The sequence below is a fragment of the Syngnathus acus genome, chromosome 1, assembly GCF_901709675.1.
Source record: "Syngnathus acus chromosome 1, fSynAcu1.2, whole genome shotgun sequence".
NCBI classification, from domain to species: Eukaryota; Metazoa; Chordata; class Actinopteri; order Syngnathiformes; family Syngnathidae; genus Syngnathus; species Syngnathus acus.
The window spans coordinates 18,128,049-18,137,549 of NC_051087.1; the positions used below are offsets into that span (position 1 = coordinate 18,128,049).

At 45.7% G+C, this 9,501-nt stretch overlaps 1 pseudogene; it reads left to right on the forward strand.

Annotated features, from left to right (window-relative positions):
- Window positions 1-2,492: 2,492 nt before the first annotated feature.
- On the forward strand, window positions 2,493-3,286 carry LOC119124768 (annotated as a pseudogene).
- Window positions 3,287-9,501: the final 6,215 nt, after the last annotated feature.

Genomic DNA, 9,501 nt, shown 5'->3' on the forward strand with positions numbered 1-9,501 from the left:
CTTTTTCACATGTCCGCACGTCACTTTCCTCTCTTTTCATCTGATCGCGGTGGTGCCTTTAAGGGCAGTCGGAGAAATCAACGTCAACAAAAAAAATACATCCAGCCTAGTTAAGACCATACCAAAGACTATAAAAATGGGACCCATTGCCTCCCTGCGTGTGTGACGATCATTGGGACTTAAAAAAAATAAATAAAATAAAATAAAAAATTGGGTGCGTATTATACATGGGTACAGGCTTTTTTCCAGCATCAACATGCCATTTTTAGGGTGCGTATTATACATGGGGGCGCATTATACACGGAAAAAAACGGTACTCATGAAAACTCATGAAAAGACTATAGAAGGTTTGCCGGACAGACTAGTGAGCTATGTATCAACCAGCAGCCATCGGTATAAAAGGAGGCCGACAGAAAGTCAAAGTCAAAGTCCAAGTCAGCTTTATTGTCAATCCCTCCATATGTCAAGACACACAAAGAAACCGAAATTCCATTTCCTCTATCCCACGGTGACGAGACATACAAGTAGACGACACAAAATAAAAACAAGAAGGCACAAACAATAAATAATAAATAAAAAAATAATAAATAAATAAAATGAGCGATGAATAAATAATAAACCAATAACCCAATAAATAAGAGGAGCAAAACTGAGCCAGTGTGCATACAGCAGACAGTAAGCATAGCGCAAAGAACAGGACGCTACGCAGAAAGGAGGAGCGAGTTCAGGATCCTAACAGCCTGGAGTATGAAGCTGTTGGAGAGTCTGGTGGTGCGGGAGCGCAGGCTCCTGTACCGCCTCCCAGAGGGCAGAAGATCAAACAAAGAGTGAGCGAGGTGACTCACATCACTCACAATCTTGGTCGCCTTGCGGGTGAGATGGGAGGTGTAAATGTCCTTCAAGGAGGGGAGAGAAGCACCAATAGTCTTACCAGCCATTTTCACTATGCGCTGCAGGGCCTTCAAGTCGTAGTCAGTGCAGCTGCCACCCCAAACAGCAAAGACTCGGGTGCACACGCAGCAATTTTTCCTGGGCGTGAGACACTTCATTCTGACATCGGTTCAATAAAGTCTTTTCCCAATGTGGTGAATTGTCTTCGTTGCTCGGCTGATCTCCAAAAACACTTGGTGGAAGGTGGCTGGCTCAGAGAAGGAAAACTTCAGTGACACACGGCTGATTGGGAAAAGATTTTATTCAACCGATGTCAGAATGAAGTGCCTCACACCCAAAGAAAAATGGTTGAGTGGCCCCCAGAGGTCTTCCAGTCCCCAGGCTTTATACCTGGCGAGACTCATGATCTCATCGCTTTGCCGAACAGCTGCGGTTTGAGCCTCAGTTCGCTTGTTCGTTCTGCCGTCCTTACAAGGCCATCTTCTCGTTATTTTCTGGTCACGAACAACTGGCCATTCTATATTCTGTGTCATACCTACACATTACTGAAACTAAACCTCCCTATCGAGCATGAATAGCCTATGCTTGACCCGGTGCATGACCCCGGCCTTGTGAGGGAAACATACAGAGACAGGGGCCCAGCAAAAATATACCTCACCAATCAACCGTGTGTCACTGAAATTTTCCTTCCCCGAGCCAGCCACCTGCCTCCGCGTTTTCCCGAGGACAAGGTGAGCACCAAAGACAATTCACCACAAGGGAACTGTGTTTTTCTGTGAAAGTGAAATTGAAGATGTTGCTCATGTTTTCTTTTGGTATGAGTCTGTACAAAGGTTTTGGCTTGACTTTTAACAATGCGTTTGTTCAAAAAGGTTATTCTTTGTTACAATATTTTGTTGGCCAAACAATATACAGTATACACAAATGCTGCTTCTTTAAAACCAAACCAAACATTCTTCATTGGAAGAATGTTCTGAAATCCAGCAACATTTCGTTGAAAGTTATTAACACCAAGAATGCTGTAAAACTGACTTCATTTAGTGAAAGGCTTTCTCTGTAAGATGTTTGCTCTGGCTGTATACTCCTTGTATATAATATGGAGTTGCCCTGTAATGTGTGTAATATTTTTTCTCCCTGGTATCATGTATGCTTTGCTTTTTGTCTGTCTGTAGTTGTTGATATGTACAAAGAGATGTTATACCTAATGTGTTTGTGTTGAATAAATGTTTGGGGGAAAAAAAAACCTCACGGCCTTACTCCATAGAGACCAGGCCAGATTCGAGGGCTGGTTGTCAAAGGCTGCGTGAATTTGGACACCAGCAATGCTGTCTTGTCCCGCTGGGAGTCTTTGGCCATGCTACTTTAAATGGAAGTCCAAATCAAGCAGCGCAAATTTCGCCGTCGACACATGCTAACGCAACAGCTTTGGTCATTTAACTGGATTTTGGAGCGCAACGGCAGCGCTTTGACCATTTGTTTTTGTCAGTGCCCAGAGCTTTTACTCGTTTTTCCGGGCTTCTTTTGATGCTGACGTTTGCATCCAGATAGTTAGCATACTAACTCTGTTAGCTGAAGTTGTGGAGCTCTTTTTTGATCACACGCTCACCAACACCAACTGGGAAACAAACATGACGACCACTGGTGGTGTGCAGACACGGTGGCTGACATTTACCCTGCATCCTATTATAGCCGCTATAGCCGTGCACCAGGGTTTGGCTACCGTGGCACCATCCAGCACCAAGGCGCCGCACAAAGAGCCTGGTAGACCGGTGACAGGGCACTACCGGGTGGTCGGCACCAATAGCAGTGTCTGCTTGCTGGCGTACATGGGCCTTCAGCTTAACATCAGCTTCAACTCCACCTCCTCATACCAGACAGTGCATGTCGTCAACCTTGAGCCCAACACCACAAAAGCTTCCGGATCATGTGACACAGACAGCACAATGCTGCGACTTTTGACGGACGCCAATGAAACCAACCTGGCCTTTTTCTTCACGCTCAACTCTACGTCCAATAAGTACCACTTGAGTGAAATTTCTCTGTCAGCAGATTGGCCAGACATGAAAGAACCCTATTTAGCACATTACAACAGCCTGGACTTCGGGGAACCCTGGGAGTCTCGTATATGTGCCACAAGGAGCAGACTCTCGATGTGGTCCAGGCCTTGTCCATCAACACCTTCCAGTTGCAGGTGCAGCCCTTCGGCCTCACCCAGAAAAAGTTTGGCACAGCTGAGCACTGCCAGCTGGATGAATATGACATGCTGATCGCCATCATCGTCGGGACGGCCCTGGCTGGCTTGGTCCTCATCGTGCTGGTTGCCTACCTCATTGGTAGGAGGAGGAGGCATGGTGGCCACCAGACCATTTGAAGTGGTGTCCTCTCAAATATAACCAGAGATCTCCCTCGCTAACATTAACCATTTGACACGCCACAAACTCTTTGTGTGCTCCACACTCCTGTATCCTTGTTTAACGCTGGGAACTCCCAGAACCTTCCATAACACTGGGGATACATAAGCTTAATGATAAAAAGGATGTTAGATTTGTGAGAAAATATCTGGCAAGCAACAGAAGAATCTTTATTATTGTGTTCTATTTATTAGTATTGTAAAGGAAATTATGGAATTTCAGGGCACTTTTTGGTCATTTTGGGTGGCAACCTATAGTGGTTGTCTTTAACTAGAACAGCTGGACGCGTCAATTGACGCGCATCACAACTTTGTGTCATGACTACCGTATTTTCCGCACCAAAAGGCGCACTGGATTATAAGGCGCACCCTCATTGAATTTTTTATTTTAGAAATTATTTCATATATAGGGCGCACCGGATTAAAAGGCGCATAAAATAGAAGCTATACTGCAACAAACTGAGGTTGACTAGGGTTGCGGTATGCATCCAGTAGCCAATAACCAATGAGCCCTCTGTAAACAATCGCGTTTCTCAAACAATCTCCTATAAAATGATCAGAACTGACTAAAGTTCGATCTAACACTGGTACTGCTTACCTATGTTTCCCTTCCATATCGATCCGTAAATTTACTCGAAACATTAACAGAGCAGCCTATTTTGACATGAAATAGCCTTGTGCGTATAGCAGCTATTATTATAGCATTAGCCACCCGCAAACTCCCATGAGCCTCAGCTCGCAGACCCCCATGAGCCTCAGCAAAGTGTAAACAACCGCGTTTCTCAAACGATCTCCTATAAAATGATCGGAACTGACTAAAGTTTGATCTAACACATTGGTACTGCTTACCTGTTTCCCTTCCATATCAATCCGTAAATTTACTCGAAACATTAACGGAGCAGCCTATTTTGAAATGAAATAGCCTCGCGGGTACAACAGCTATTCGGTGACGCCCCCTGACCACAGTTGCCGTAATGTTGGGAAGCGATGCGACCTTGTAATTTACTAGTCGTACTAAAACGTACTGAAACATTTTGGCAGAGCACTGTGTACAACCAGTATGGATCAACAAATTCATCAATTGATCCATATATAAGGCGCTCTGCATTATAAGGCGCACTGTGTTTTTTTGAGTAAAATGTACGTTTTTAAGTGCGCCTAATAGTGCGGAAAATACGGTACTTAATACGCGTTTGTAGGAAAAATCTGAAAGAATGGGACTTTTTTTATTTAGCATGCTTAGTAGAAAAACAAAGACAAAAACTTGTTTACATTAGTTGTGTGTCACGCGCCGGTGTCATCCAGCCACGCCCCGCCAATCACCAGGATCATTCTCACCTGTCGCGTGCTCATTGGGAGCACTATATTAGTGCGGCCAGCGCTACAGCTCGTGTCAGCTTGTCTCGTGATGTCTCAGTGCACACCGGTCCTTGTAAGCTTGACTCCCCGTCGCTTTACGATTCGGTCCTTGTCCTGTCTGTCCAGTGCTATCTTGTCAGTCCGCAGTTGTTCTCCTCGGAGATCACCCGTCAGCCACGTCCAGTCCTCGCCAGTGAGAAGTCCAGCCGCCAGCTCCTTCCCCTGGCTTACCATCCGGTTACCCACTCCCGACGTGCGCAACCTCGCCCGTTCGCTGCTCCAGCCCTCCACCGTTCCCCTTTCCCTCCACAATAAAGTCTGCTTCGCTTTGCATTTGGCTGTACTGTCTGATCCTTCAGTGTGCAAGATACAGCAGTTTATACCTAGAACAGCTAGATGTGTCAATCGACGCAATTGAACATTATAGCATGCGCAGTATAGATATCCATGTAACAAAGTGCAACAAAGTGTAATAAAGTGTAACAAAGTTCTTTCACAAGCATTTCAGTCACAGACTTGCATGTTTGTGCTTGTCCCTAATATCAGACAGCCTTATATTTGCAGGCGATGTAAATTTTAGCCATACATTTTCCACATGTTTGCAAACATCACAGACGGTTACAGTTCTGTTGCGGCTACATCCTACTTTTATCTGACTCTAGAATCTCTAGTTGTCAATTGTCCTGTTGCTGTTGACGCTGCCATTGGTACGGGATTCCTGGCTGACATCTCAGCTAATGTCAGATCTGTAGACAGCTGACATAAGAATTCCCTGCGTGAGCTATTTGTGCCAGTGACTTGCTGGTAGATTATCCATGAATTGACTCCAGCCATATCTAGAATGTTGAAGAACACTGCAAGTGGCCATCTTCTGCATCCTGCCTTTGTAGACATCTGTCGACACATTGCGTCAAGCATGTCAACTCCGCATTTGTTGCTGTTGTAATACAGGATTTATTCTGGCTTCTTTTTGCCATCTGTCTGGCACAGAGAACCTTTGTGCAGAGTTGACAGCAGCACAACAGATTTAGAGGGCTTTGATTGGTATCTGACCAACTGGATGGAGCCAGACCTGAAAAATACTGACTCGTGAGTGGCCATCTTTGAAGACCTTGGAATCTCTTTCCTGTTCCATCGCATGGTGCCAATATTGATGTCCGCTTTTCCATAAGCTTCAGTGCTAGGTCTTTGCTTGTGAAAAAGTTTTCAGTGGTGACGTTGTAGCCACGCCCAAAGTATGGCTCCATATGTGTCATCATCATCATCATCATCATCGGTTTAAAGTCCGCTTTCCAGGCGCCGCTGGGTTGGACTGGATTCTCAATATGGCTTTCTTCCACCGGGGTCGGTCCATGACCATCTCGTGGTTGAGAGTGCCTATACTGAGAACATTTTTGGAGCAAAACGTTTTACAGCCGGATGCCCTTCCTGACACCAACCCAAGGGGAAATTGATTTTCTGTAGGGGTTGACTCCCTTAGCCCATTCCTCTCCCGAGGAGCCCACTGGGCAGTGGTACTATTTAACCCATAGTTGGGGGCTGGTTCGTGGGCACCAGGGCGTGTCCACACACCGGTGGGCCTGCATGCCGCACGTCTAGGGGCCAAACCTCCTCTGAGTCCCTTGTAGTTTAGCCTGGGTCCGTGTTGTACCCAGTTACCATGTGTCGCCGCGTGGAGGCTCTACATAGGGCTTGCTGTTAGAGAGGCTATGTACTGGCAGGGAGAGACTTATGCACTCGGCTCTCCCGTTCGCATACTGCTAGCCAGCGGTGAGGGTTGACAGTGAGAAGTGACATGCACTGGGCACTCCACCAACACTCCACCAACACACTAGACGCATCATAACAACCCGACTTGGTCTTATGAAGTCAGACACATATGTGTCATCACTACATATGTCCCAAAACTGTTGACTGTCTGCTCATCCTTTCCAAGATATGTCTTCACACCGAGGCAGTACTTTGTTCCAACTTCAGCTAGGACCCAAAACTTGATTCCAAACTTGTCGGGTTTATTTGGCATGTATTGAGTGAACCTACAGCGGTGTGTTGTCAGCACCCTGGCAAGATTACCACGCCCTAGGTTATTCCTGTAGTGTTTATACGGAGTAGAAATGAACGCTAATGCAACTTCTTTATTCAGCAACTCTTTATTCCTCCACTACTCGAGTGTCACATAGCAGTACAATGCCCCTGCCGCATTACAGCGCCCCCACATGTCTACATTATGCAAGACCTCCAATAAAACACTATATAATATCATAGTATCAACATACTATAATACCACATTTCCCTTTTTTCCAGAGATCAAAGGGTAGACTGCCTTTGTCTCTTCAGGCCTTAGAGCAGGGGTCACCAAACTACGGCCCGCGGGTTGGATACGGCCCACGGGACCGTTTAATCCGGCCCGCCAACCCTGAACAAATTGTATTATTAAACTTTTTTTTTGTGGTCATTTTGCCTGCAATGACTGCGTTTCCCCAGTAGATGGGGAAGCGCTCGCCTGCGCATTTACTACCGGAAGCCGTGTCAGAAAGCTCGGTGCACACTCACAAGTGCGTGTACGTACTCAGTAGTACGGACATGGCGCACTCGCGCTCTATTTGTATCAGTCCCGAATTTAGAGCGTGGGCTGTGACGACAGCATTCTTGTAATTCGCGCGCTGAGCTTTCAGATGCAGTTTTGCGCTAAAGCCACCCACAAACCTTCCCCTGGAATCCTTCCATTAAAATGAGTCGCCCAAGGAAAAGCAAGGTGGACACAGTGCCGAGCGTTTAAAAGAGAGTGGCCAATTTGGCTCGACGTACGCGACGTGACGTTCAGCCACATGAACGTCAACATCAAACCGTCACAGATCGAGGTAAACGGACCAACACCTCGGATCTCGCCTAAGAATTGCCACAACAAATTTTACTCCAGACTATGACGCACTAGCAAACTTTAACAAAAAAGACAGCGGTGTCTACAAGCCTACTGGAACCTACAAAAGGATTATAAGGAAGGAACACAAGAACTTTAAGAGACTGCTCATATGTGTCAGAGAGATTCTGCTCTGACAACTGAGCTGAACTTTTATCTGTTAAGATTGTGCATGGCACAACAGAAAGTTAATGTTCCATGGCTTTTTTTTCTATGAGGAACCCAGAGAGAGTTATTTAGTTATTATTTATTTCCTGTTTTTTCTGTGAAGAACTCAGAGAGGGTTATTTAGTTATTATTTATTTCATTAATAGTGTTATTATTTGTTTCCTGACTTTTTTTCTGTAAAGAACCTGGAAAGGGTTATTAAATAACCGTTATTTGGTTATATGTGGCTTTCTGGAAAACAATAAATTTTTTAAGCTCCCCTACGATCGTCACACTTTTTCTGTTACAAACTGACACCGGCCCCCCATCAGAGAAGGGAAAAGTTATGTGGCCCTCACAGGAAAAAGTTTGGGGACCCCTGTCTTAGAGGATTCTTCTGCCTCTTGTGTAGAAACTTCTGTTCCTATCTAACTCTTACAGAAGAACACTGTAAACAAAAACAACTTTGTGATTATTAGTATAATGTATACAATAACTCAGGGATGGCCAACCAGTCAGAGACTAAGAGCCACATTTCTTTACTGTGTACCGCAAAGAGCCACATCCCCCCCCGCCCCGAATGGGTTTGCCCCTCATCCTTTGCGGGATTTCACCTCATGCGCATGCGCGTTTGACGAAAATACCATATTGAACTCAAGCGAAGCGAACACGCACAAAAACAAACAAACAAATAAACCCACAAATGTTGATATGAACGTAAAGGAGCCGCATGAAACCCGGCAAGGAGCCGCATGCGGCTCGCGAGCCGAACGTAAAGGAGCCGCATGAAACCCGGCAAAGAGCCGCATGCGGCTCGCGAGCCGCGGGTTGGCCACCCCTGCAATAACTATTGTTTCTTAGATTCTTAAATGCTCAAACAGTTAAAAGTTAAGTTAAAGTTAAAGTTAAAGTCCCAATGATCGTCACACACACATCTGGGTGTGGTGAAATTTGTTTTAACTTAAAGTGCTCAAAACTTCCCCTGTAGAATTACCAAAAAAGGTCCATGAATAAAAATGACATTAGGGGTTTCTGATTGACTAAATCTGTGTCAGTTTATAAATCAACTAGCATGTCGTTCCTCATTGCAGAAGGTATTACAAGTCATGTGTCTTTTAGCAGTAAGCCATCTTTCACTGTTAATGTAGCTCGCTCCAGCCAGTAGTTTTTCAGCACTGGTTCCAGTTTTGCATGTGCTGGCCATCCTTCCGTGCACATGGTCATGACACGTGACCAGACACTGTCGGTTTTCAACTGCTCTTTCAGGTTTTCAGTATATGATGAGCTGACAGGTACACTTTCAATGACACAGTCCACATATATGTTTATGCTCTCCATCAGCTCCTGGTCACTGGTGGACATGCGTGATTTTACAGGTGCGTGTGACAGTGTGTCTTCCGTCCAAAGCGACTTTCCTGGTACGTGCACGATGGAGTATGAGTAGCGCATCAGCCTCATCCTGAAACGCTGGATTCTCGGTAGCAAAAGATCCAGTGCTTGGCTCCGAGCAGGCTGAGAAGGGGTTTATGGTTGGTCTCCAGGCAAAACTCCTTTCCGATGAGGAAATCCCGAAACCGTTCAGAGGCCCATGTGAGGCCCAGAGCCTCCTTCTCCACCTGTGCGTATCGTTGCTCAGTTGGAGTGAGTGACCGTGATGCGTAAGCCACAGGCTTCCAGTCTTCCCCCCATTTCTGGAGAAGAACGCCCCCCAAACCATACGATGATGCATCAGCAGATACATAACCAGCACAGGAGGAGAGGATAGAGCTTTCTT